This window comes from Passer montanus, unplaced genomic scaffold (genome assembly GCF_014805655.1).
Source record: "Passer montanus isolate IOZ18808 unplaced genomic scaffold, ASM1480565v1 scaffold34, whole genome shotgun sequence".
Classification (NCBI taxonomy): Eukaryota; Metazoa; Chordata; class Aves; order Passeriformes; family Passeridae; genus Passer; species Passer montanus.
Genome location: NW_024368152.1, coordinates 8,183,019 through 8,208,031, shown reverse-complemented (window position 1 = coordinate 8,208,031; position 25,013 = coordinate 8,183,019). Strand labels below are relative to the sequence as shown.

The 25,013-nt window shown below is 42.9% G+C and overlaps 1 protein-coding gene across 3 annotated transcripts in view; it reads right to left on the bottom strand.

The window, feature by feature from the left end:
• Positions 1-25,013, bottom strand: part of HPCAL1 (hippocalcin like 1) — an 80,025-nt gene that overhangs the window by 27,430 nt on the left and 27,582 nt on the right. For all 3 annotated transcript variants that reach the window (XM_039715640.1, XM_039715639.1, XM_039715641.1), the window contains exon 2: positions 21,673-21,719. The gene's annotated coding sequence lies outside the window, so the exon portion shown is untranslated. The remainder of the gene's footprint in view (positions 1-21,672; positions 21,720-25,013) is intronic.

The window sequence follows — 25,013 nt, the reverse complement described above, 5'->3', positions numbered from 1 at the left end:
AGAGTCTCTCCAACTGAATTAAGTCTCTCCATGAAGCAGGCAAAGCCTGGAGAGAGAGGTCAGTGAGAAGGACTCTGCACTCAGCTTGTCTCCCCCTTTCCCTCCTTCCCAAAAACCATCCAGGACATCCAGGAACACTGGCAGAAGTTGCAGCTCACACTTCCAAAGCTTCACTGCAGACCCTTCAAAGAAAGAAGAGCTAGTGTAGGACTATGAGTTCCTTCCCATGAGTTCAACCAGAGCTTTGAATCCCTACTAACTAGAAGCTGGCTCTTGCTTCTCTTCTGCAGCTCCTCAGACATAATTCTTTGCAACTTCTTTGAGTGCTTCAGATAAACAAGTTAGAGGATCTTAACCAACTCCTCAAACTTTCGTTTCAGAGGTGCAGCAGGTGGAAAGAGTTAAAGGGTTTCCCAGCAGCAGACAGTTTTACAGACAACAGGCTGAACTTTTGGAGCTAGGAGGAAACCACCCATTCACCTTAGGAACTTTTGGTACAGAACTCAGCTTCCCTCAAAGTTAAAATAAAAAGTTGAAAGATTCCCTGTTTTTTCCAAAAGGTCTATTGAACTTCACCTTCTTTAAAAGGAAGGGGGCACTAGGTCAGTACACACATATCTACAGCTTGTACAGCAAGACTTCTGAATCTAAGCAACAAAAACTTTCAAGGAGCAAATACATTTAACAGAAGACCCAGTTTGTGCCCCCAGTTTGATGTGGCTACATTCAGGCTCTAATGGCAAAATTACCTGTTTTCAACTCCTGTTCAAAGAGAAACTCCATACCAGCAGAGTGCCACTTAGACATGAATATTATTCATGCAGAAATGCCTGCTTCAGAGCTCTGAAAACACTAATTAATCACAGCACTGGCTTTATGAGTGATCATTTGCAAACGCCACGTCAGCTCTGCACCACCCTGGAATTGCTGGCAATGCCTCATCCCAAGCAGAAAAATGTGCTCACTACTTGCTGAATACCATACTGCTTGGACAGCAAGTGGAAGCCATCAGTTTTGAAGAAGACAAACTTGAGAGATAAAACAAGATACTTGAAATCACAAGAAGGCATCTGCCTCAATTTTAATATCTCTCTACTGACTTTTATCTCCAAGACAAAAATAATTTTGTGAGTTTGCACAGCAGCTCAAGGATGAACTGGACAGCTTCAAGCATTGCAAGACTTGAAGACATAAACTTTGCTCCACAACCTCAACAAAAAGAATATGTTTGTGAATATAAAAAGGTGGAAGCTAAGATGGTTGGGTCACTCCAACCACTGTGCTCTACACTACAATAAAAAGTAGATTCAATGCAGCCCTGCAAATACCTTAATAAATTCAAAAATCTGTTGGAAAAGCTGGCAACCATTTTTGTATATTTTAGGAAGCAGAGCTGAAAGGGAACATCTTCTCCCAGTCCAACCTAACAAACACGTGGTAAGCTGTTGGCTTCAGGGCACAGATTATGTTAGCTGATAACTATCCCTTGCTCCACTCTTGCTCAGGCCTCTTGGTCCATCTCAACCAGCCAAACTGGGTTTTAAAAACAGCTCATTTTTGGTTGTTGTGTGTGTCATTAGCCACCTTGTCCATGCTTTATCCAATTATTTACTGTGCCAAGCCAGCACCCTCTGAAAATGCACCAAGGTGCCTGGTGCCAAGTTTAATTATCCCCTTGCTTAAGAGCTGCAGGTTATTTGATGTGAAGTGATGGAGAGGTGCATTTGCTGGGCAAAGAAAAAGCCTTATACTGTGCCCCATTTCCTGAAGGAGCCTTGAAATTAAACCTCTTAACTAACTAACCACACTGTGCAGGGAGCAGTGTGCTTATTGTTAGCAAGCATGGCAGAAACCCCCCAGTCAGCTACAATTTCCTTGCTCTGCAGAAGCAGCATATTCCCTTTCCCACTGCCTGAGGCTCTGCCTCACCTCTCCGCCAAAGGGGCAGATTTGAAACTGCAGTAACAACCAGCCATAGCAGCAGTAACAGCAGCTCCCCTGCCATAACAAGGGAGCTCCCTCTTGTCTCACCACAGGGGTGGACACAGACACCCCAGAGAGCAGCACCAGAGGGCTGAATCATGCTGCCAGCCTCCTCAAGGAATGCTGGCACAGAACCCTCAGGCCAAACATGATCAAGTTCCCAAAGGAAAAACACTCAAGTGTTTTTCTCCTTCCCAGCCTCCAAAGAATCCTACAGATTCCTCCAGCAGTGTTTATTGCTGCATCCTTCATGTTATAGGTCAACATATACCAGAGAGCCAGCAATTCTCAGCTAATCAGATTTTGGTGCAGACTGACAAATGGCTCCCAATGAGAACATAAAAACTCAGGAAAATCAAGAGCCTCTCTAATCAACTCACTAGATATGATGCAGTAAGCCTGCAGAAAGCTCACACACTTTGTTAACACATTGGACTGCACTTTGTGGAAGGATCTGAGGGGGCTGGTAGCAGTGGGGGGACCCCAGCCCAGGCCAACTGCTGGAAGGAACATGTTCCTCTTCGTTCTTTGTGCTCCACTCAATACTGTGTTATTTTGAAACTAATTCATGGTAATTCCTTGACATACTATTAGTGTGCTTGCCAAATGCCAAAACTTAAAACTGGAGTGTGAAAACACACTCACAAAGGAGGTTCTTGCTCCACCACTGGATTATTCCAACCTGGAAACTTCTTATAGGTGAGTCCTTCCTATCTCCCCAGGCAGACTCAAAAAAACCATGAGCTGACATTGCCAGCGGGGTGCAAAAATCATCTTTCCCATGAAGGCCAAGCACCTTGCCTTGTTACCAACCCTGCAGCTCTGCCACATTCTGTCCCTCCAACCTCCTGATCCTACATACTTTACCCCACAAAGCTCACTCATGCCTGGGAAGAGCTTCAGAAATGTAATGACCTCACTGACATTATATGGCACCCCTCCTCTTCTCACAGCATGGTGACAGCAGGGCACTGCATGCCCCAGGAGCCAAATGGCTGAACCCAGGGAGTCAGGAGAGGAGGAGATGATGTGCAGAGAGGCAGGTGGAAAATCATGGCCTCCTCCTTCACAATGGCCCTCAGCTGCTCTTAGAAGATGACGAGGATTTCAGTGCTCTCACAGGTCTGGTACCCGAGCTGCTGAGCAGGTAAGAGACTGTGAGTCTGTCAAGGTCCCTGATTAGGTGTGAAAGAAAAGCCCTGTGCACACAATACTCTTACTGAAGCTATAAATAGTCCCCCCTGCACCAAAGTTGTGCATACTGTATTGACACTTGTGACTTAATAGGATTTCCAGGGTAGCCTGAACCAGCTTGGGCTGCTGCAGGGCAGCCTTGCTGAGCCATTTTCACAACACATGCATACCACTGTGACTGGGGGGAGCATAGGGGATAATCCTGTGTTTTCAGTGTCCTGATCACACTGAGGCAGGAAAAGACTGAGAAACTCCTAGAGGGTCGTCATGAGTTTGCATGCACAGCATAATCAGGAGAAAACTTCCAGGATGGCCTTTTCAATGCAGCAAGCTTATCTCCCAGCTACACTTCAGAACTTACCACAAGTGCAGTTTTTTTCTTCTTTATATTCACCCTTTTTTACAGTGGTAGAGAGAGATAAGAAACAATGTTCTAATAAAATATATAAGTTTTATATCGACTAATGTAAAAAGTTATTTTCCCATTCAAATATGTCATTTCAGTTCCTGTAAGTAAATTAAACCAGTTCTCTCACTAATGGCATATTATTGTCTTCAAATACATAAGATAAGAATTTAAACATCTCTTATGCTACTTTATTCCTTCTAAAGAAATCCCACCCTGTTTTAGTTACTGTCTGCTAACCTGGCAGGCTGACCTGAGAACTGCTTACAAAGTAATCTTTTATTATAATATTTCCACTACATAACCTTTGTCTTTGTGGTGCTTAACAGCCTGCCAGTGGTGCTGGGGATCATGGCCAAGTTTTGCCCTGACCCTTCGAGCACGCACCAGATGTATCCCCTGCCTTGGTCCTGAGGATGAACCATGCTGCTGAGCCTGTGCCCACCTTCCAGGGTACAGCCACAGTATTGCTGCACCTCCCCTGCCTCATCTCTTCCATCCCCTGACAAAGAACTCCAAACTTCCACGGTCTGCTCACGTGCTGTGGAGAAAGCCAGTGTTGACCCTTTCATGCCCAAAAGGTACAAGAACCAAGGGCCTGGCTGTGAGTGCCTGACTGCACAGGAGCTGTCCCACTTTGCACCGCAGTTCCAAGGGTTGGGCACCACCTGGCTGGAAACATTACCCCAGCATCTTGGGGCCTGAGTCCCAGACCAGGAGACAGCAAGACTTTATGTTGTACAGATGAAGAATAAAAGGTGTTTTCTGGTGCCTCATGTCATTCCCATCATCACTGCCTCACAGACAACTCACCTCAGCAAGGAATGGTGTAGGACAGTTGCCTATTGCACAGTCCCTGCCAGCCCCAGCTTCCTTCAGCTGCTCCATCACCACAAGCAACACAGACCCCAGCAGAGCAATTGTGCACATCCATCCATGTGCTCAGTACTGCAGTGTGCACCCAACCTGCTCAAGACAAGCTCTCAATTGTGCCTGTTGCCCTGGGCATGCTGTGTCTCCAGGGCTTAGGGATGCAAACTCTCTGTGCAGCACTTCTGTGTTTTCCTGGAATGACATTTGGCTATTTGGAGCACTGGGAATTTGTAATACAAGAAGAAGAAATAATAAAGTTGACCTCAAGCTGGTTCAATACACTCATTCTGAAACTAAAGTAGCTACAGCATGGTGCATCATTTTTTCCTACCACAGTCTTAGCTGTTATGGAAAATGCAGCAATGAAGAAAAGAGCTGGCTCATGAGCTAACACTACCTGTCTGCACCTCATCTGCTCCTTCAGTGTGCTCTGTACGTCACAGCAATGATACACACAGTGCTTGCATGGCTATCTAAGAACCTCGGGCAGAAGTGATTGCAAGAGAGTCATGTAGTTCAAAATTTCATTAAAGAAATGGCTCTAATACAATCACAAGCCACTCAATGCACTGGAGGCTGAATGTTGCTAAGGAAAATTATGAACCTTCTCCTGCAAATATCCTTATCTACCCACAACATAAAAAGAGCCAATAGTGTAGCAACATCTATATTCAGCACAAGGACTAGACCAGAATAAGGTGATCATTAAATAGTTTAAAACAAAGACAATAGCAAAATGTAATGAGCCTCAACAAACCAAGTGAAGCAGGGCTAAGAGGCTGTACCAGCTATGCCTTGCACTTAGGCACCTCTTAGGAAACCTTTTGTAGGAGACAGAAGGACAATCAGCTTCCCAAGAGCTTCCACACTGGATGGATGAAGGTGGCTCCTTTTGCAAAACCCATTTTCTTTATTCTGCACAGTAGATAATTCAGTTCAAGGATAAGAGGAAAAAAAAAGCAGAGGGGGAGGTAGGGAAAATGCTTGAATGCTAAAAGAGGCAAATTACTGAGCTAGAAAATCTAGATTAAATCAAGCATTCCTGCAAATGTGTAATAGAGAAACAAATGGCTCCCATCTGGAAGCTCAGCAAATTAACTTGGATCCTGGTTAAGACAACAGCACCAGAGTCTGCTTCCAGAAATGTAAATATCCAGTGTGCATTTGCAATCCAATCACAGGCTAAAAATATAAGACAACTTGGAGTGGAAATCTGATTTTGTGTCTACCCTCCTAATGGGAAATAAAACAAAAATTCTTTAGACACATCAATCTGGACTCATTTTTCCTGCTTGAAGAGATGATGCAAGATGTCTTTGCACCAGGAAAATCTTTCAGCTGCTTCTGATTGCAAGGCCACAGCTCACATGTTGGAGACCTGACTCTTATCCATCATATTCCAGTTCCCCATCTCCTTTTCCATTCTGTGACCCCTGGCTGCTCCACTGTACTGTCCTCAGCTCTGTTTATTTATACCGCTTCACTTGATTCTTCTCACTAAGAGTATTCTAGTTCCTTTTTCCCCCAGAGGTTTATCTCTGGCCTTCCAGCAAGAGAAGGGTTCTGGTCTCAGTGTGCAGATGGAGAACTCAACCACAGGCATGAACCAGGCTCAGGACTAAATTTAGACCAGAAGAGGATAGTCTTTCTGCCTGTAGACCAAGAAGGCAATTTGAAGCAGGAGCCTATTTTAGATGCTCTCTGGTAGTGTCTGCCTCCCTCTAGGCCATAGAGAGTCTGGGGAGACCAGCCTTAGACTCTGAGCATCATCCCTGAGGACCTTTAGATGATACAAAAGGAAGGAAAAGCTATTACAAGTTAATGTCATCCATATGGTTCAAGAGCTGACACTGAAAGGGAAGTTTTAGGGTGTTCCACCAGCAGAAGGCACTCATCGAAAAAAGGGATGTTTCTCTGTGTATGAGATGGGTCCTTCTGTGATCACAGCAGGCACAGACAGGAGTTTTAAACTACAGAAAAAAACACCTCTCGAGACAGGATAATCAGGAAAATCAGTTAATTCCCACATCTGGTTTTAATAAACAGATGGGGGGGATAGGTAAATGTGGACAAAAAAGCACATAATACCCAAACTTAGGAGAGCAAAGAGCATATGAACATTAATAGCAGCAGATAGGATGTTAGATAATTAGCCAGAATTCACAGATGATGAATAAGAAACAGGAGCATGGATTAACATACTGATACCAAGAGAAAGGGCACTGAAAGAGAAAACTCAGGTAGCAGAAAAAGAAACTCCAAAGGACTGCAGTGGTATGGGGTCAACACTACTTGGAAGAAGGGAGCACATCACAGGTTATCCTACACCCTGCAGAGCCTGCATGGCAGTGCAGTGCAGATTCCAGGGTTCACAGCAAGACTGAAGTGCCAGCAGGGCTTATCTTACTGTGGGACTGCAACTTCCCAAAATACTCAACTGAAGAACCCACTATTAACGTAAAGAGCTGACCACAGATATTTCTGGAAGCAGAAGACAATTGTAATCCTCCAGCTGCTGAACTAGGAAAGGGCAGCTCTAATTTAGACACTAACTAGCTGAAAGTCCTCAATGAAAGCAACTCTGGAGGCAATTGTAATCATGGAGAAGCGATTCAGGGAAACACAAAAATTCATCTTTTCAATTTCCCATAAGCTTGGAGGAATCTAAGGAACTCGGCATGGAAGTCAGCTGGACAGAAGTGCTCAAGAACACACTTGTAAGAAGCTTAGAAAGATTTAAAAAAAAAAAAAAAGTTGGTACTGAGCAACCCCAAACAAAGTAGGGGAGACATCTAGGGAATGAGTCCTGATCTAAATGGAGAAAAAAAATAAATCACCAAAAAGGGATTTTTAGGGGTAAGCAGAGTGTATGTGAGGAATGGAAAAGAAGGGCTGCTCATCAAAGACAGCTGTGTCAGAGGTCAGGAAACAAAGGGGGAAAGAGAAATTGCCAAAGTCAAGCTGAATTAGGTCATGCAAATAAAAATAAAGAGCAAAGATCAAAACATTCTTCAATTATAGATTTATATGTTTTTTTTTTACAGTACAGAAAGTGGAAACTAGCAGCACTTGGCTGATGTATCTTAAAACAAAAGCAGAATGAGTTTTTTCATTACTGCATCAGGATGGGAAACAGCAGATGGAATAAAATAAAGCCACAGCCCTGAAAAAAAACCCCTTCAAACTATTAAACAGCCCATGATTAAGTTGAAACTGAAAGTGTTTCTAGTCAGGGTGGAGGTGAACAGCCTATCCCCAGGGCAAACATCCAAGAGGGGAGCAATTTGTTTGGGCTGGCGCCTACTCCCTGCAACTACAGGAGATTGGGCTTTAATACAATCAACATAGTGAGGCAATCAACACAGCCTCATGAAAGCTGCTATTTTGAAACATGCTGACCACAACCACCTCACAGAGAAACCTAAACAGGAGGATGATGACAGTGTGATGATGTGTGATGATGAGGATGTAGCAAAATAACTCAAAAATAAGGTTAAATGGGATCAATTTCCACTTGTAGCCTCATCCCACAGCACCCAGAGGCAAGGGTGCTCTTGATGCTCCCCTTGATCCCTTTTCTGACTTCAGCACAGGTCTCCCAAACTCGGAGGTTGAGAGGAAGGGAGACTGCTTATTTATAAGCACTGGTCATTTGAGTCCTTTTTGAAGAGACACCAAAGCTGCCCCACAAAACAATAATAATCTGTTGCTGGGTTGGAGCAGTCTGTCTGACCTTTACCTACTAAAATTTGGTAGCAAAGGCATTAAGACCAAAACCAACCTTTGCTCTGAATAACCTTAGCCTAGCACAGATATCTCCCCGCAGCTCACTCCTGAACTTCAGCACACTGAGCAAATGCAAAGTACATAATTTATGAGCACTTCAGGACTGTTTCTTCCATTGTATGGAATTAAGAAAGGCGATTCATGTACCTGAGAAAGCTGGGACTGTAAAGGTGGGCACTAGGAGCCAGTGTCAAAGTTTTCTCATTTTCCAATGAAAATGTCACTGTCAGAGCACAGAGTTGCCTTTAAGGGACAAGAAGATATTTCCAAGTGCAGATAAAATGTGCTATAGCTTCATCAAGTTGTGGTCAACCAGCACACAGCAACTGCCTTTGTGCCTGATGTTTATTGAGAGCTAAACACAAAACTTCAGCAACAGCAGAATTGGCATCACACAAGCCAGAGAAGCAAACCTATTATTGTCCAGAATTACTATTACATTGTATTATTAACCAAAACAACTTAAGGAAAATATTAAGAAGCTGTGAGTAACTCCATGACTTATGTCCAGCTCCACTGATGCTCACTGGCTCTGAGCTGGCTCAACAGGGCATGCAATCAAATGTATCATTGCTATTCAGAGCAATGAGGAACAGCTCAGCCTCTAACCTCAGGTCACATTTGAGGACATCTCGTTAAAAAGGAAGACAATTAAAACCAGAACTAGCACAGAGGCAGGTCCACAGCATCGACAGGTGTTGAGAGGGCTCCTCTGAGTCAGCTGTCTCGATGCAGCACAGTACACAGTGTTAAGACTCGTAGCTGCAAAAATGTTAAAAATGTACAAGTTTGTAGAACGCATGAAGAACCAAACTGGAATCTTTTCTGTGGTCTTGCCTTTTCTCTCACAAACTGGGATTTTACAGCGTTTAGTCACCTCCCTAAATTCAGCTGCAGATTCAACTCCTTAACTGAACATGAAAAGTTCTCCCTCCACACTATGTAGCCAAAAGCAGAGACCTTCTGAGAAGAAAACCAGAATATAAGCAGGTATTCTCATTACAAGGACTGCTCCAGAAAAAGAGATGACCAATGAATATTTTCCCCTGCTCTGCACCTGCGCCACTAACACAAAGCAAAACATTTGTGACCTCGCTTCAACAAAATCTTTCAAGTATCATTATTCACCTGGATTAAGCATGCACATGTTTGACTGCACAAACAAATCCAGCCAACACCGAGATAATTTAAGCATGTGCCTCAAATGAAATACAAGACTGGATGTTCTGGCTCAGGGCAGTCTTCAGATCCTTTCATTACACACTTTTCAATGCAAGACAGAAGCACAATGCTGAAGCAAAGGAGAAGACTGAAAAAGAAGCAGGCCACGCATCACAACTTATTTTATGGTCAGTGTTTTATCTTTAAATCAGACTTGGAGGAAAGGAACAGCAGGAAAGAAGCTCAAAAATTGTTTCAAAGACACTACTGCACTGGCTGTCTGGTAGTAGATTAATCATTTAGTTGTCAACCTTGCAATAACTAATTGTTTTGGAAGACATTCATATTGCAAAATTGTAAGCACATACAGTAACAGTGAGTCAAGTTGAATCTAACCCTTCTTCATTTTACATTTGCTACAGACATGTTTTCTCCAGTACAGAAAGAACCAACTTAAAGGAAAAAAAACCCATCATCTAGATTAGAGTTTATTGATTACCCAGACACTAATTCCAGCCCAGCTCTTTGAGATCTCTCCAAGGAGAAAGGAAGAGATGGTATTTACAGAAACTGCTCCTAATGAGAAAACCTTAAGGCAAGGAAGGTGAACCTGAGAGCAATGAGTACCAATTTTATAGAATATAAACAACTGTTTGCTGTTGTAATTGCATTTGCCTTTTTAACTACAGTCCCTATTCTCTAACATCCTCCAGAAACACCCACTGCTAGGCAAGGATGGCCAAAGCTGGATTACATCACTGTAACTATGGGGAAAACATGTTATGATTTGCTTAAGCTCACTTTTTTTCAGGGAAAGCCTTACGTTTATCAGTTTAAAAAAATTGCTATAAAATCAGTGTCACAGAGGGACTATCCCTTTTTCCTCACTGATTTGAACAGCATGGTATTAAATAGAGCTCTATGATGAAGGACTTTTTTATTTCTAAAACAAAATCCAGTGTCCCAAGCAGCTAAGTTCACTTCAGAGAGGGCACCAAGACCAGGGAAATTACTTTCTGAAAAAGAAAAAAGAGCTACTTCTTCCAAGTCTTCTCCTGAATGGACAATTTTATTGATGGTAATGATGAAGTCTCCTTTGCTGGCTGCAGACCTAAGCCAGCAGGACCTTCACACGTTTTTCTGCAGGCAGAAGACACTCACTCCTGCAAAGCTAATCCCTGTTGGAATCCTGTGTTACGGCCAGGGGTGCTGAAGCTCCAACACCTGGGGCGAGCAGGGCACCCTGAGCACACCAGTGTCACCCCTTCTCTAAGAGCCCTTGGCGCAGCAGGCACTGCCTCCATCAGGTGTCTGCACTTCCTCCATCGCCAAAGGAAAGGAGCTTAAAAAACCCCAAATGAGCATAAAGCACCTACACTTTAAAGAATACTCTGACCTGAGTTACAGCTGAGCTTGGATGCAAAGAGATTTGGGGTTCATGGACAAGCAGCAATGACAAGAGAGGAATTAACAGACATTTGCCAAATATAACTTTCAAAAACAATTTGTCAGAAAATGGCAGCTTTGGTGGAGTGTAGGAATAGGATGGAATGGACATTCTCACAGCATCACATTTTTATTTAGAGAAGACAACCAAGGAAAAAAATAAACACATTTTGCAGATGGTCTGCCTCTGAGTGGCCCTGATAAAAGCTGCTGTGCCCTGACTCTAGGCCAGCCACATTCCAACTGCACAGCCTTCAGAAGCATTAGCAGTAATTAAGAAGAGCCAACCATAGTGATAAGCCAGATGTCTATAAAAGAAATACATGTTGCACTGATATTTTTTCTTGCACTTTTTGGTGGACTAACATGGTACACTCCTTATAAAGACATTTTTCAAGTCCTTCAGTGTTGACTCACTGAATCCCAGATGGGACTCTTGCATCATTCATCCCAGCAGGTCTCCAGGACAGCACCAAAGACTTTATGTGTGGTCACCAAGTAGATACCGCTCTTTCAAATTGCCACACAAGTTCCTGAAGCACAGTTCTTCAGAATTCACTGTGACCTCACAAAAAGCATTGAGAACCTCTGATCTAGTCCAATACCTTTTCGTTCAAATAATTTCTCCAAGAATTTTGGCACCCAGTCACCACCCATTTGGCCTATACCACCTGTTTTCAAAAGACATGCAACCATGACCTAAAAGCCTCCAGAGCACAAGGACTCCCCATAGCCAGAAACAATTTTCTTCAAACAGTGATGTTCTTCTACCATTAAGCAAGCAAAGAATGCACAGCCTATGCTGTGGTAGAGGTAGGACAGGGGAATTTGATCATTTTGTGTCATCTCCCTGTTTGTGCCATATATAACTCAGTGCTCACTTGTGCAGCTCACTGAAAGATTAGTTGGCTCGTTCAGACAGGCAAGGGTAGACTCCTAAGGCGTTTAAGTGATTTGGGGCAGGATGATCATCTGTCTCCTCCCTGCCCACAATTAACTGTTCCATGGCCCCTGTCTGTGCTAGGGCTGAGCCTGCTGGGGAAGTGAGAAAAACAGAGGAGCTGAGCTCCTTCCACCATGACTAGGAGCATCTCTTCTCCCTGATCCTTCAGTGGTTTAAAGGAAGTTGTCACAAAGGGAACCAATCCCATTGATGATCCAGGATCTTGCTTATTCAACCTAAAGCTCAGTGTTTCAAATAGCAAGGAAATTAAACAACAAAGCTTTGCAGTAAGCTAATAAATCATTGTGTATCTATGCTCAGATGGCTGTAAGGAGCATGACAACTTGAAACAGCCTGCAAATTTCTAAAATTAAACAGTTCTTGATGTTACAGAGGTCAGCCATCTGTTCAAATGTTCATGTTTCAGTTAATATAACTTCTTCTTCCACTCTTCTCTCCTAACTCAAGCATACTCCCTAGGAAGAAGAGAGTATGAATCCCTAGGAAGAGGAGAAGCTGAACTCACTACAACTAGACAGCCCTCCTCTTCCACAAAGAACTGCCCACAGAAAGCACTTTTGTGGTTAGGACAGACTAGGAGGCAAACAAGAAAAGTGGTAGAAAGAACAGTGGATTACCCAGGTCTCCCAGGAGCACCAAAGCCTGCAGAGAGCCAGGACTTCTGGTGAAATTTGCAAGGTTTGCAAGAGAATTTGTCAGGTTCTGAAAGCTGCACACAACATCCCTGGCTTGTCAGGAGACCTCTGGACCTCCCTCCTCCCATCCTTCCTAACCTCTGCTCAGTCTTGCAGGGCTCCAAGGAACATCAGAAAGCACTTCAACATTCAGCTTTAAACTGCCATCTCATGACAGGAAGAAAGTGAACTATAACTGCTTTCAACAGACTTCATATACATTTGTAGTGGAACTGCTTGCTTTATAAACATTTGGAATTATTTGGAGTTATTCAGCAAACAAGGCCAGCCCCAGGCTGAAGCTAGGTTTATAGAGCAAGAAATGGCCTCCAAGTTGTATATGGTATGAAGAGATATGATGCAAAACAACCAAATTCTGCTGTTTGACATCCTTTCACAGTCTGGTCCTCTCCTCTATCCCTGGTAATAAGAGGAACAAAAAATCCATGAGTTGTGATAAAGGTGAAGAATGTGGAGGACAGGAAGACAAAAGCCAAACAAGCAGTTTCATGAAGAAAACAAACTTGGGCAGAGGAAAAGCCAAAGTTAAAAAGATATGGAAGTGGTTGACTGAGGATAGGTTGGTCTTCTGCAACCATCAACCTGCTTAAAATGTGTCTTTAAGGAAACTGGCCAATGCATTTCAGATATGGGTAGCCCTGGTCCATCAGGACATCTGGCATGAAGGAAAAGACAAAACATGCATCTTTAAACCTTTGGCTTTAGGCTGGCAATGATGTCCTCAAAGGAGACAAAGGAACATGCTGCTTTACTGTGTATAATTTTAAACCAGCAGGAGTTGGAAGAGGTTTTGATAAAGACATTTGGATACAATTCTGTATAACAGAGATATTGTGCAGAACTGCCTACTGGGTTAAATACTAAGTTGAATTTAGATGGAGAAAAGTGTCCCCATACTTACTTGTAAACCCATCTTGGAACAAGTGTGAATCCCTGGTATTGCATGTGGCTTAATTCAGGGGAATAACAGTGAATGAATTACTGGAAATATTGCCATTCATTCTTTTCTAACACCTCCAGTTTAAAGTCTAGCGAACGCTTCACAGCTTGACCTTTGGGATGAATGTAAAAGCAGTACTACAGCATGAAAACAAAATATTTTCCTGCTTTTTTTGAAGTCGATAGGACTTTCAATAGTATTATTTGAAAAATGGTAGCCTCAGGGAATCTGTTTCACTGCAAAGCCATTTAGGCAGCTGTCATTAGTTTAAAAGCTCATTTTTGTTTAACGACTGCTGTTTCACCTACTCCCAATGCCACGTATCGTAACTGTCATACCTAAACCTTAGATTTATGAAAGCATACAGCAGCAGCATTATACTCAGGGGTCTGCTGATATTCCCATTATTAAACCACTTCTTACAAGTTTTGACTTGTGTTTAGGCATAACAAATCCCGTGTTCTGCGTGGGTGCTGTCATGGACGTGGATGCTCAGCTCCCCCAGGATGCCTGGCTGTCCAGGCAGAGACATCATCATCCCCAGCTGGGGCATCCTGCAGATCTTGGGAGAAGGATGCTTGAGATGCAATGAGAAACAAAATAAAACTTTTACATTTGTTTAGATATTCTTTATCATCATGGGAAGGATTCAGAAGGGCTGGATAAGGCCCACTCTCCTACCAAGTCACACTTTATCCAGGGTGCAGAAAAAATGTGGCAGGAGGGGAACACTACCACAAAGTTGTTAAACATCTGGAAACAATTGAAGAACCAAACCCTTTTTCCTAGAGTCCCAGGCTATGATCTTTAAAATACACTGACTCAGGAGGACACTCAGAAGTCATTTCCCAGGTACCACACAAAATGCATAATTTAGTACCTGTCTGCTGTGAAATTCCTTTTGCACCTGCTATCTTCTATCAGTCCTCCACTCAGCTGCCACTTTGCAGGTAAATTCACCTCCCACTATTTTTAGAGTGGAGAACAGGGACCATTTGATCCTCTTACCTCACTCTGTGACTGAAGAGCTGAGTCTATGAACTCTACTTGGTCAAACTTAAAACAAATAACAAAGCAAAATGACAGAAAAAAGTTCTTTTCTTCAGATTCAAAACAGTTAGAAAACACATGAAAACTCAGGGAAGGTATACCTGGCATATTCTGAAACCAATGAGCACAGATTTTACATTATCAACTTTATGTTTTCAGGCACTTGTATTAACATACATATCTATTGTGCTCCTTGTTGCAGCGTTACAATATTTCATTATCGTTCAGAGAGAAGGTATTTTTACCTAGAAATAAAAGGATTTAAAAACAAGCTCCCTTAGTGATTCCAACATGAATTATCAGAACTAGATAATTAACTATTTTGACAAATAAGCAGTGATGGTAAATAACAACTAATGAGACATGATTTATACCCATAAGGATATGTCTTAATACTGATGTGCGACAAAATAATTTCTGGATGGTAAATACCTAAAATGAAATTTCCTCCCCAAATTACAAAAAGTAACATTTTTCCTAAATTATTTTGCCTGTGGCATTTCATTGAATAAAATGACAAATTACATTTCCTTTGAAATTCAATGAAGACCAAATACAATTTTTTTTTTGGTGGAATGAAAAATTCTGTGGTTTAATCCACTTATTTTTACTATAACAGATTTACTACACTCAATTTACTGATGAATTCAATATTGAGACAATGAATTCTCGGGCCTTAGGGTGTAAGATAGTCAGCCAGCAAGTACCTAGCAAAAAAATCTCTCCCACCACTCCTGCATGAAATCAGAAGCACAGCTACAGCTGGGACCTACAGCCCAATCTTCCTCCAGCTCTCCAATCCTGTCTGCACTTGAATAGAGCAAAGTAGTTTTCTTGGATGATCATCCAGTCCAACTGCAGATCCCAGTGCTTCTTTCCAAACAAGAAAATCTAGACAAGGGATTGATGGCCATGTCTGCTTTTCCTGGAAATTCATGTCAGCTCTCTGGAAAGGAACAACTGGATTTTGACTGCTAAGAGACCAGATTTCATGGTAGCCCAAGGGTGATATTTATAAATACCAAAAGCATAGGGAGAAGGAAACCAAACTGCCCGGCTTAGCTGGGACTCAATTTGTTCACACAAATAGTTTTCACCCCAGTAACCCCACTGATGCTCTGCTGAACTTCACCAGAACACCATGCAATGAGGGCAATGTCTGGACATGACAGCAGATGTACATGCAACACTGGATGGTGTTGGGGGAACTGCCCCCTCCCAAAACAGTCCCAAATGAAGCCTGCCAAACAAAACCATTAACAAAGCAATGTGCATCCTATGTCAAAATTATCCGTATATTTTGTAATGGCAAAACTGGCACTTTATGTTGCTCTACCCTAAATGGTTTAACAGAGACCAGAGTTCAGCTGATTTCCATACCTGCTGCAACAGCTCATGGTCAGCAGGGAACAGGACTCTACAGGAACCTGGCTAGGGAGCTGCACTGGCAAACCCACAGCATCTTCTGCCCCATTCACTGGACACTGTGCTGCCCACCCCAAACTGTGGAGCACCAACCATTACCATGGGGTTTTTTTCTATTTAAGGTAGTAGTCAAGCAGTTATTGAATGTTATTCTGCATTCCTGCTAATTAAAGAGAAGGCTGTAACCCCCCCCATATTAAATGCCTCCTTCATTTCAAATGAAGGCTTGATGGGGACAGAAATGCTCCTTCTGTCTCTCTGTATGCTCATATTCACAACTGCAGACCTCACTGAACACAACCATGGCTGCCTCCTGTTGCCTCTGGGTGCCATGAGCCAGTTACAGCAATTAAGCTGCTCCCCAGCCAGGCTGTCCCGGGATGCAGAGCCCAGGAGGATGCCCACATTCAGCCTGTCTCTCCATCACCCCTCCTTCCAAATGCTGATGAAGGCCAGCAAGGCTCTCAGAAACTCCCCCTCAGGAGACAGTGCTGCATTCCCAGCCCTGGAGCAGCCCCCATTCCAGTGAATTTTGGAGGTGGCAGTGTCCATTCTACTGAGCTCCCCAGCAAGGGAGCTGCGTCCAAGCAGCTTTTGGGAAATATTCCCTGGGCTACTGTAACTCTGCTATGCAACTCCTGGATCACCAAAGCAATGTAGTGAAGCAGTTTTTGCACCCACTGTCTTTGCAAACCCTGCTGACTTTTAGTGGTAACGCCACTCAGGCCCATTGCAAAGGAACTTATTTTGATCACCTTCATATTTGTCCCACCTGAGGAAAATCATGCCTCATCTCATTGCATTCCCATTCCCTTTTCAAGAAAGGCCATGATTTTTTTTCTTCCCCTCTGGAAACAGAGTGGTTGGCAGTCTATCCATCCTACAGGCATGCAGCTGGACAGACATGCTGCCTGTAGATATTTCTGACTGCATCCCTTAGCTAACCTCAACCCTAGGATGCATGTTTATCTTTGCATTACCAGGGTACCAAGCTGCTGCAGGGTAATGAGAAGGAGCTGAGCAAGGTAAGGATCCACTCTAAATTACCTTTTTTTTTTTGTTTGTTTGTTTTAATTAAGACTGGTGGGGCCTCATATAAAAGCCATCAAGGTGGATGGACAGAACTGCTGGTCATGGCAGGTCTCATTTGCTTGAATTAGAAGGGTCCCCAAGGCTTCAGGTGGGTGAAACCCACTGCAATTCCTGGTGACTGCCCAGGTAACTCCACTGAGCATTCCCAAACCTTGCTCCTCTTACACCAAAGGCCCCCCACTTCCACCAAAGCTTCTCCCAGCAAGTACCAAGTCCCTGACTCCACAAGCCAAGGCACCACCTTATTTTATTCCAAGCCTGGCTAACATGATAGAGATCACAGGAATACTAAAAATGTAATAACTCACTGTAGAGGAGAGGGAGGGAAAAAAAGTGTTGAGTTCATGACTAATCTTTGCAGCTCTTTCCATAGACAGGATTTGTACAGACATGTTGATTTTTTATAAAAATAGTAAATCGTATTACACCCATGCTGCAAGACCAAAGATTCACAACGATACCTTAATGCAGCTTAAATAAAAATAGTACTACCTGAGTCAATCTGAGCATGATAATGCTTTGTAATCCCACACTCTTAGGGGATGAACAGTTGTATAGCAGTGAATCAACACGAGATACTTGCATTAGGAGCCACTCCTTTTTCATGCTATATAGCAACATCTCTACAAAATGGAGAAGGCAGGTGGTGTTTGGGGGAGCACAGGGCACAGTGGGGAAAACAGGGCAATTACAGAGCCCCGCTATCTTCCAGCTTGGAAATCTTGGCTAGGAGTTTACTTTTTAAAAAGAAACCCTGCTTTAATTTTTCCCCATCACAGTAAAGAATTAAGGAAAAAGTTTGCATTTTAAAAGTTTTTGAAAAGTGAGAAATCCCAAAGCCTGTGAGCACTCACACAGGAGATTCATTCATAAAAACAAACACAGCTGAACAGCAGTGTTGCACAGTCATTCTGGTTTTTTTTTCTTGACATCCTTGAATGAGCAAACAGTGAATATGGAAAGTAAATGTGCAGTACAACACAGAAAGGTCTAAACAGAGGAGACATCAGTAAAACCTATTTATAATAAGAATGTAAAAGCTGAAGACTCAGATAGCAATTTTTAAAGGTGGCTAAGGAAAAAATTGGAAGCTTTGATTGAAGACATGTTAAATCATAATGAATTATTTTCAATTACTTTGTTACATAAGCTACTCACAAAAGGTACTTCATTTGCTACTGTGCTCCCATTTGTTCTTTTTTAAGACACATTTTCCAGTTAATTGCACTTCCATCTCCCCTCCCAGTACCCACAGTATAGATTTATGTATGGCAGATGTGTGGCCCTCACAGCTCCCTCCAGACAGCAGGAAAAGGTAACAGGAAAAGTTAGCAGAACTGAGTTTGAGTTCTGAAACAAGGCAGTTTTTCAAGGCTGTAGTGCAGATGATGCCCAGGGGAAGGAGAACACAGCCTCAAATTCCCACTTATCTTGCCTGCTCCCTTCTTCTCTGCCCTGGTGCTCAGCCTGGCACTGCTGCTGGGATTTTTTCTTCCTGCAGAGCCTGAATGTTCACAGGAGGGGTGATCCCATGGGACCCTGGATATGGGGATACAGGTAGGCTGTAGAGAAGGCAGAGAAATGCTGACAAGGGCAGTAGAGGCAGAGCCAAGCTGAAAGGCACCAGGACTCAAGGATGAGGAGATCCTGGTGATGACCAGAGCCAGGTCATAGGGACATGCCCATGGCCTTGCTCTGTGCACAGAATATACAGCATGTTTCCACCAAACTTCCCAACACCAATGGCAAGAACATTCCCTGACTTCCATGCTTGCCACAGCTGATCCTGAGAAGCTCAGTCCTCCAGTACTTCTTGCAACTTCCCATTCAGGGGTACCCCCCTTCCCACAAATACAAAGGATGCAGGAGTCTTAACTCAGCTTTCAGTTTAAAAATAGAATGTTTCTCAAAGCCAGTTTGGTAGGACAGATCTGTCAGTCTGGCTGCAAAAAGTTTCACTTTCATGCATCAAACACACCAGCTCTGAAGCAGAGAAGCAGGGAGCCCTGTTCCAGACCCAGAGCCCCCTGTCCATGCTAGGAGCAGGCAGTTTCTGAAATGATGTTCACACCACCTCATGTCCCATCCTCTGCCTTCCCTGGCCATGGGCCACAGCCACTTATGAGCTCCTCCAGAACAGCACAGAGGTTACAGCAATGCCACCACCACCTGCCTTGCCCTGGGACAGAGACAGCCCCCCTAACCACATCCCAGCTCCAACCTCCCCCACAGTCACCCCAGCAGCACCCTGAAACATGCCAACATGCCAAGGCACAACCCAGCTGTCCATTCAGGTGTCCTGTGCAGGGTGGCCTTGACGGGTGCATGTCCCATCATGTGTCTGCCTCCCTGGTCTTCCCTGCCCAGAGCTGCTTATGTGCTTACAGGCAGAAACACAGGTAAGCAGCTTGCTGCATCAGACCCTGTGGTATCCCAGCAGGAGAGCATCCAAATGTCAATTCCCTCTTTCCATGGCCAGCACCTCACTTCCAGATGTGTGTAGCTGGGGTAAAATTCAAGCTACCTTCAGGCAGGCTCATACACATTTTAGTTTCACACTTTGTTCTGAAGCCATCCATGTGCTACTGGCCACACATTACATTTTGGAAAATGCCCATCAAGCTCAGCACTGGTCTGCCTTCAAGTCTTGCTCCATGTTGAACATGAACTGATGCAGCTGACCACTGTAAGGCACCACACAGGAGCTGTTACACTCTGGAGATGTACCTTCTTCTGGTATGGATCATATGCATTCCCAAACTGAAACCATGGACACACCTGAACTTGAAAATGTGAGGAATGTAGACCATTGAAGCATCAAAAAATGTGATGTACAGCCACCCAACAACTCTAAGCTCTGTTAGCAAAAGTGCATCGGGAGCCCAAGCTCCAAGGAAAGACCACAGGAGCTTTTCAAAGAGACTACCCAGGAGAAAGGCATATGGAGTATCAACAAGTGGTTTTTTACTCATACCCTGTTCAGGTGTTACCTGAAACAAGAAAACAAGAAAATCCAATTTTAAGTGCAATTTAAAGAGAGTTTAAAATTACCTCGATTTTGCACACATGGTATTACTGTCATCCATGTCATACTCCTCTCTCTGCTCAGAAGAAGAGTTTTGTTTCATTTTCCAACCTCTCAAAAAAGATCCACTGAATGTTCAGGCCCCATACAGAAATTAGCAGTACAAACCGTGCAGGTTTACAACACAGATCCCATCCTAGCTGCAGGGCTGGGGAAGAGGAGGGGTTCATAAGCTACTGCTCACAAGAGCATTCTGGTGAAAGGCACATGGGATTGGTGATTTAGGCCTGTAAAACTCAAGTTTTAGAACATAAGCCTCAATACAGAAAATAAGGATAAAACAGCTTACTAAGTAAGGGACGTTTTCATTGCTGAAAGAGGGAGTTGATAAGATATACATTTAAGGGGTGTTAAGTAAGCCCCTTACAAACACACAGTAACCATTTTCTAGCATAATGAAGACATATTTAAGTTGACAGAAACACCAAACTCCATCATCCTTCCCATATTCAGGTTGACAGACACACCAAACTCCATCATCCTCCCCTGCCCTGAGAAATTACCAGTCCAGATGGCTACATTTCACCTGTAGGGACACTTCAAATCAACCTGGGACCGTGTGTATCAGAAGGCACCTGATCTACGGGCAGTGCACAGACTTGGAAGGCAGGGAAGGCCATTAGAGGTTTGGGGCATTCCGCCACGGTTCATTAGTCAGTCTGCACACACAAGAGCTCTAATGGCTTGTATCCTGTGCATAGGGAAATGCAACGAAAGAATGAGCTTCCTGAGGAATTAATGGGTAATTATATAATTTGGGTAATCTCATGGGAAAGAAATCTAGAATTGAAAAAGGAAATAGAGTAGGTATTTCTCTAGAAACAATGAAAACAAACAGCAAAGGGTGTTACAGAGCAGAGTCTCAGCTGGCACCATTGCAGAGACCAGTTCCAGCAGAGGAAAAGAAATTGCACTGATTGACATCAGCATTTTGCACCTGCAATGACACCAATTGGCAGCTCTTAGCGATCTCATCCTCCTGCAGCTCTTGACTGATTTAATGTTTCACTTACTCACAAATGAGAACCTAATGAAGTGCATAAAAATGAAATACATGGAAGCCTTGGGTGCAGGCAGAACAAAATCAGTCACATGTGGCAGAGATTAGCATGGGTTATGCAGCTCATATAACTCTCTGGAAGCTGCATTCCTTTAGATTAACACCTTGGACAGAAAAGAAAGGAAAAAATCCTAAGGTTGCTTTCTGACACAGAAAATGCTGCGCCAGTGGGATGTGTAGGCTTTTAGTAAAAATTGCAACATAATTTGTACAGATTATCCCTAAAGTCAAGTATTTTTTAAAAAAATGTAACAGTTCACTTATCCAATCTCAGGAAATTATTTTTAGTGCAAAGGTTATTATTAAGTGCAAATCTTAACATTTTGACAACAAACCCCTGCTTAAAGATTAGCTCTGCCAGCTTTAAAATTAAAGCACGCCATTAACTCAGCAAATGCAAACTTCTGCGCTCAATGCAGAACAAAAAACAAAGCCTGCATTTTTTACTTCTCATTTAGTTTTACTATTACTAAAGAGTGCTTTGAAAGGAGCAGGCTCTGCAAAGTACTCACCACCTATTTTGGAATCTCTTCAGAGAAAGTCCACGGGGCTCGATTACCTGGAAGAGAAGACACAAACCAAACATGCTTTACATTACAGCTTTTCTCTAAGTGACAATCTTCACACTCTTGGCCTATCCTGCAAAAGCTACTATTCCCAGTTAAAAAAAAAAAAAAAAAAAAAAAAAAAAAAAAAAAAAAAAAAAAACAAAACAAAACACCAAAGCCAGAAATAGTCTAAATATGCAAAAACCCTACTCCAGTTCTTACCCTACAATGGGAAACAGCTCTGTTGTGTATTTGCATTTTATTATTTGTCCTGAAATAAGAAATATTTCCATGTTGAAAAATGCACAGATTTGTCTTGAATTCAGACAGCAAATTCTTCGGATGTTCAATAATCTTCTTATTTTAAATATTTTTTGTAAAAAGTCATCTTTCAAAATAAGTAAGTATCAAGTTCAGATTCAGAAGGTTTGCTTGGCTCATACCACAAAATATTACTACACCAAGATGTTAAAACTGGAACAAAATAAAGGAAAAATATGAAAGAGCCAGTTCCAAGTTTAGTGAGCCACTAAACATTGCTCTGAAAGGCTAGAAATCACTATTCTTTCACTGAGCATGTTTGTCAAGGAAAAAAACTAAAGTAATTTGCATCCCATCAGCATCTGTCAGCTCTGACTGCTGAGGGTTCATCAGCCTTCAAGGAGTCACAGATAAGAGCACCAGGAGCAAGGTTCACCTTCTCCTGTGATTCCTAATCTCTCGAAATCTGTGGATTAGAAAATCGAAAGCAAGTACCTTGCTCTGATTCCCTCTCTCACAGAACCGACCATGATTTTCCTCCACCACCAAGGCCAAGCTCAGCTGGGAAGAATTCATCCTCTCCAACCCAATACACCAACTTCTTTCCTGCCAGATTCCTGTCTGACCCAGTAACCCCGTAACTTCTGCAAACAAAATCCCACTGTGTTCAGCTCCCAGGTGCCTCCAGCCCACACCTAGCACACACATGTGGTCTGCCCAGTGCCAAACCCCAGCCACAGACATCCCCGACAAAGCCTCCCAAGAGTCTCCTTTGACACCTCACCATCTCTACAAGCAGGAGTTCCTGCTTTTCATGATTCCACTCACATTCATTTCCACTGGTCCTAACCCCTACAGACATAGGGTTTCATATTTCTCTGCTTACAGCAAGCTGCTGCTGTTTGCTGACACTGTAAACTGCTCGTGCCAATCCTACACCTTCTCTCCAGACCAAACACCCTTATTCCTTCCCATCATTCCTCCTGAGTCCTGTTATTCAGATCCTTGCTGGCCTTTTCCATTTTTTCACATCTTCCCTCAGGTGCAGTGCCCCAGGCAGGCTTTGGTACTCCAGCAAAGCCAAAGCACCAGGAGATCCCAACACTGGACACAAAGTCCATCCCCCTATTTATGGAAGCAGGTGTTGGGGCAGGATGAGGCTGGAAAAGCAATGTATGACCCTCCCATGACCCCACAACTCTTTTCAGTGGAGGCCCTCCAGCTACCCTGAGTATTCTGTAGAGCCAATCCATTCACCAGAGATAAATGCAAGCCCATACTAAAAGCCTTTTGGTGGGAATGATGGACCCTTCAAGGCCATCATCTTCTGGTTCTGTCCAAAGCTACTGGAAAATCAAATAACTTTCTCCCCCCAAATACTTGTAATATCCCCTAGTTTGGTGCTACTTATTGAGTCTGAACCAGCATTTTATCAAATGCATCAGTAACAATGACCCATGCCCTAGGGTCCACTTTTGGAAATTCTCACCCAACACTACTTCTGAGCTTGATCACACACAGAAGTTAAGTCTGGATCACAGTCAGCACACTTGCCTTGCACTATCCATAAGTTTCAACCAAATTTCTTTTCCCTAGTTGTTTGTTTTTTTTTTCTATGAATACCAAATCACCAAAAACTTAACTAGGATTGGAGTAAAGCATATCATCTGCTCTTTTGCTATCTACAGGAGCTGTTAGCCTGCTCCAGAGAGTAATTAGGATGTCTGACATTATTTGTTCCAAACTAACCCATGCTGACTGTTACTCATAAGCACCCATAAGATGACTAGGTGGGAAATAATTTATTAACTTCCAGAAAAACACTGTAATAAAAGTCAGAGTGACTGCACTGAAATTTCATCTCCTCCTTTTAAAAAAATAGCACTATATATTTTGGTTTTTGATTGTTATGGTAACCTCACAAATTCTTTACAGGTTTTAAGAAGTAAACACCAAGAAGAAATTGAAAAGAAGTCAAGCAGCCAGCTGAAATACAGCTCCTTCTACAAATCACAAGAACAAGACAAGTGTCACAGAGGTGAGGTCAGGGTATCCTGCCCTGACATGGGGTCACCATGTCAGCCATCCCCTGAAGGTGCCCCCTCCCCTGATGCCTGCTGAGTGATGCTGGTTGAATGGCTTGTACTGAAGACCAACCTTCCCACATGCATCTTCCCATCATCTGGGGAGCAGTTTCAAACAAACTTCCCTAAGGCCCAAAGAGCCTAGAAGGAAAAATAAAGGCAAAAAGTGTGTGCCTCCTAAATGACTGTGTTCCTACTTTATCCTGGTAGCTTCCCTCATCAGGGCAGGTTTTAATTACACCAGTCTTCTGCTCCCAGGAAGTAAATTCCAGTATCTTTTCTGTTACCATGAAATTTTCTGTTACTCCTGAGATCCCTGGGCAGGCACTCATAAATGTTGCAACCTGGCAGCAACAAAAACATTTAAGCAAATCATTTTAGATTCAACATATTTTTATGATAAAAACTTAGTATGCTTATCTTACAGAGTGATGGATGTTATTTCTCCAAGCTGCAAAACAAATGAGCCCCAATGGAAAAACAACATAGGGACTGTACTTGGTCAATGGCAAAACAGGAAACAACCCACAAACTTTTAATTTCTCTTCTGTATTGCTGCTACAAAATTGTTTTACTTTCCCTATCCAACAAGCCACATAGTGCAATATTATTTGGCCATATTTATATGCTCAAAGTAAATGGAATTTCACAGTCCAGATGCTGGATTTTGGCATCCCAAAAGACTTCCAGGGATGTCTGAAATCATATAAAACCTTTGTTCCAACCTGCAGGAGTAGAGGGTAACTGGATAGCACACATTAATTACTGTGTTTACAGCCCATGCAGTATTCAAATTCACTGACAATTAAAAGTATGCTATAAATGAATTAGCAGAAGAAACTCATAGCAGAAATTCAATTACAAAGCAGAATTAAAGGAAGAGATGTCAGAAACTTTTGGAGGCTGGGCAGGAAGAGGTGAGTGCATCAGTCTACTATTTTCAGAGCTGCTAGCAAAAAG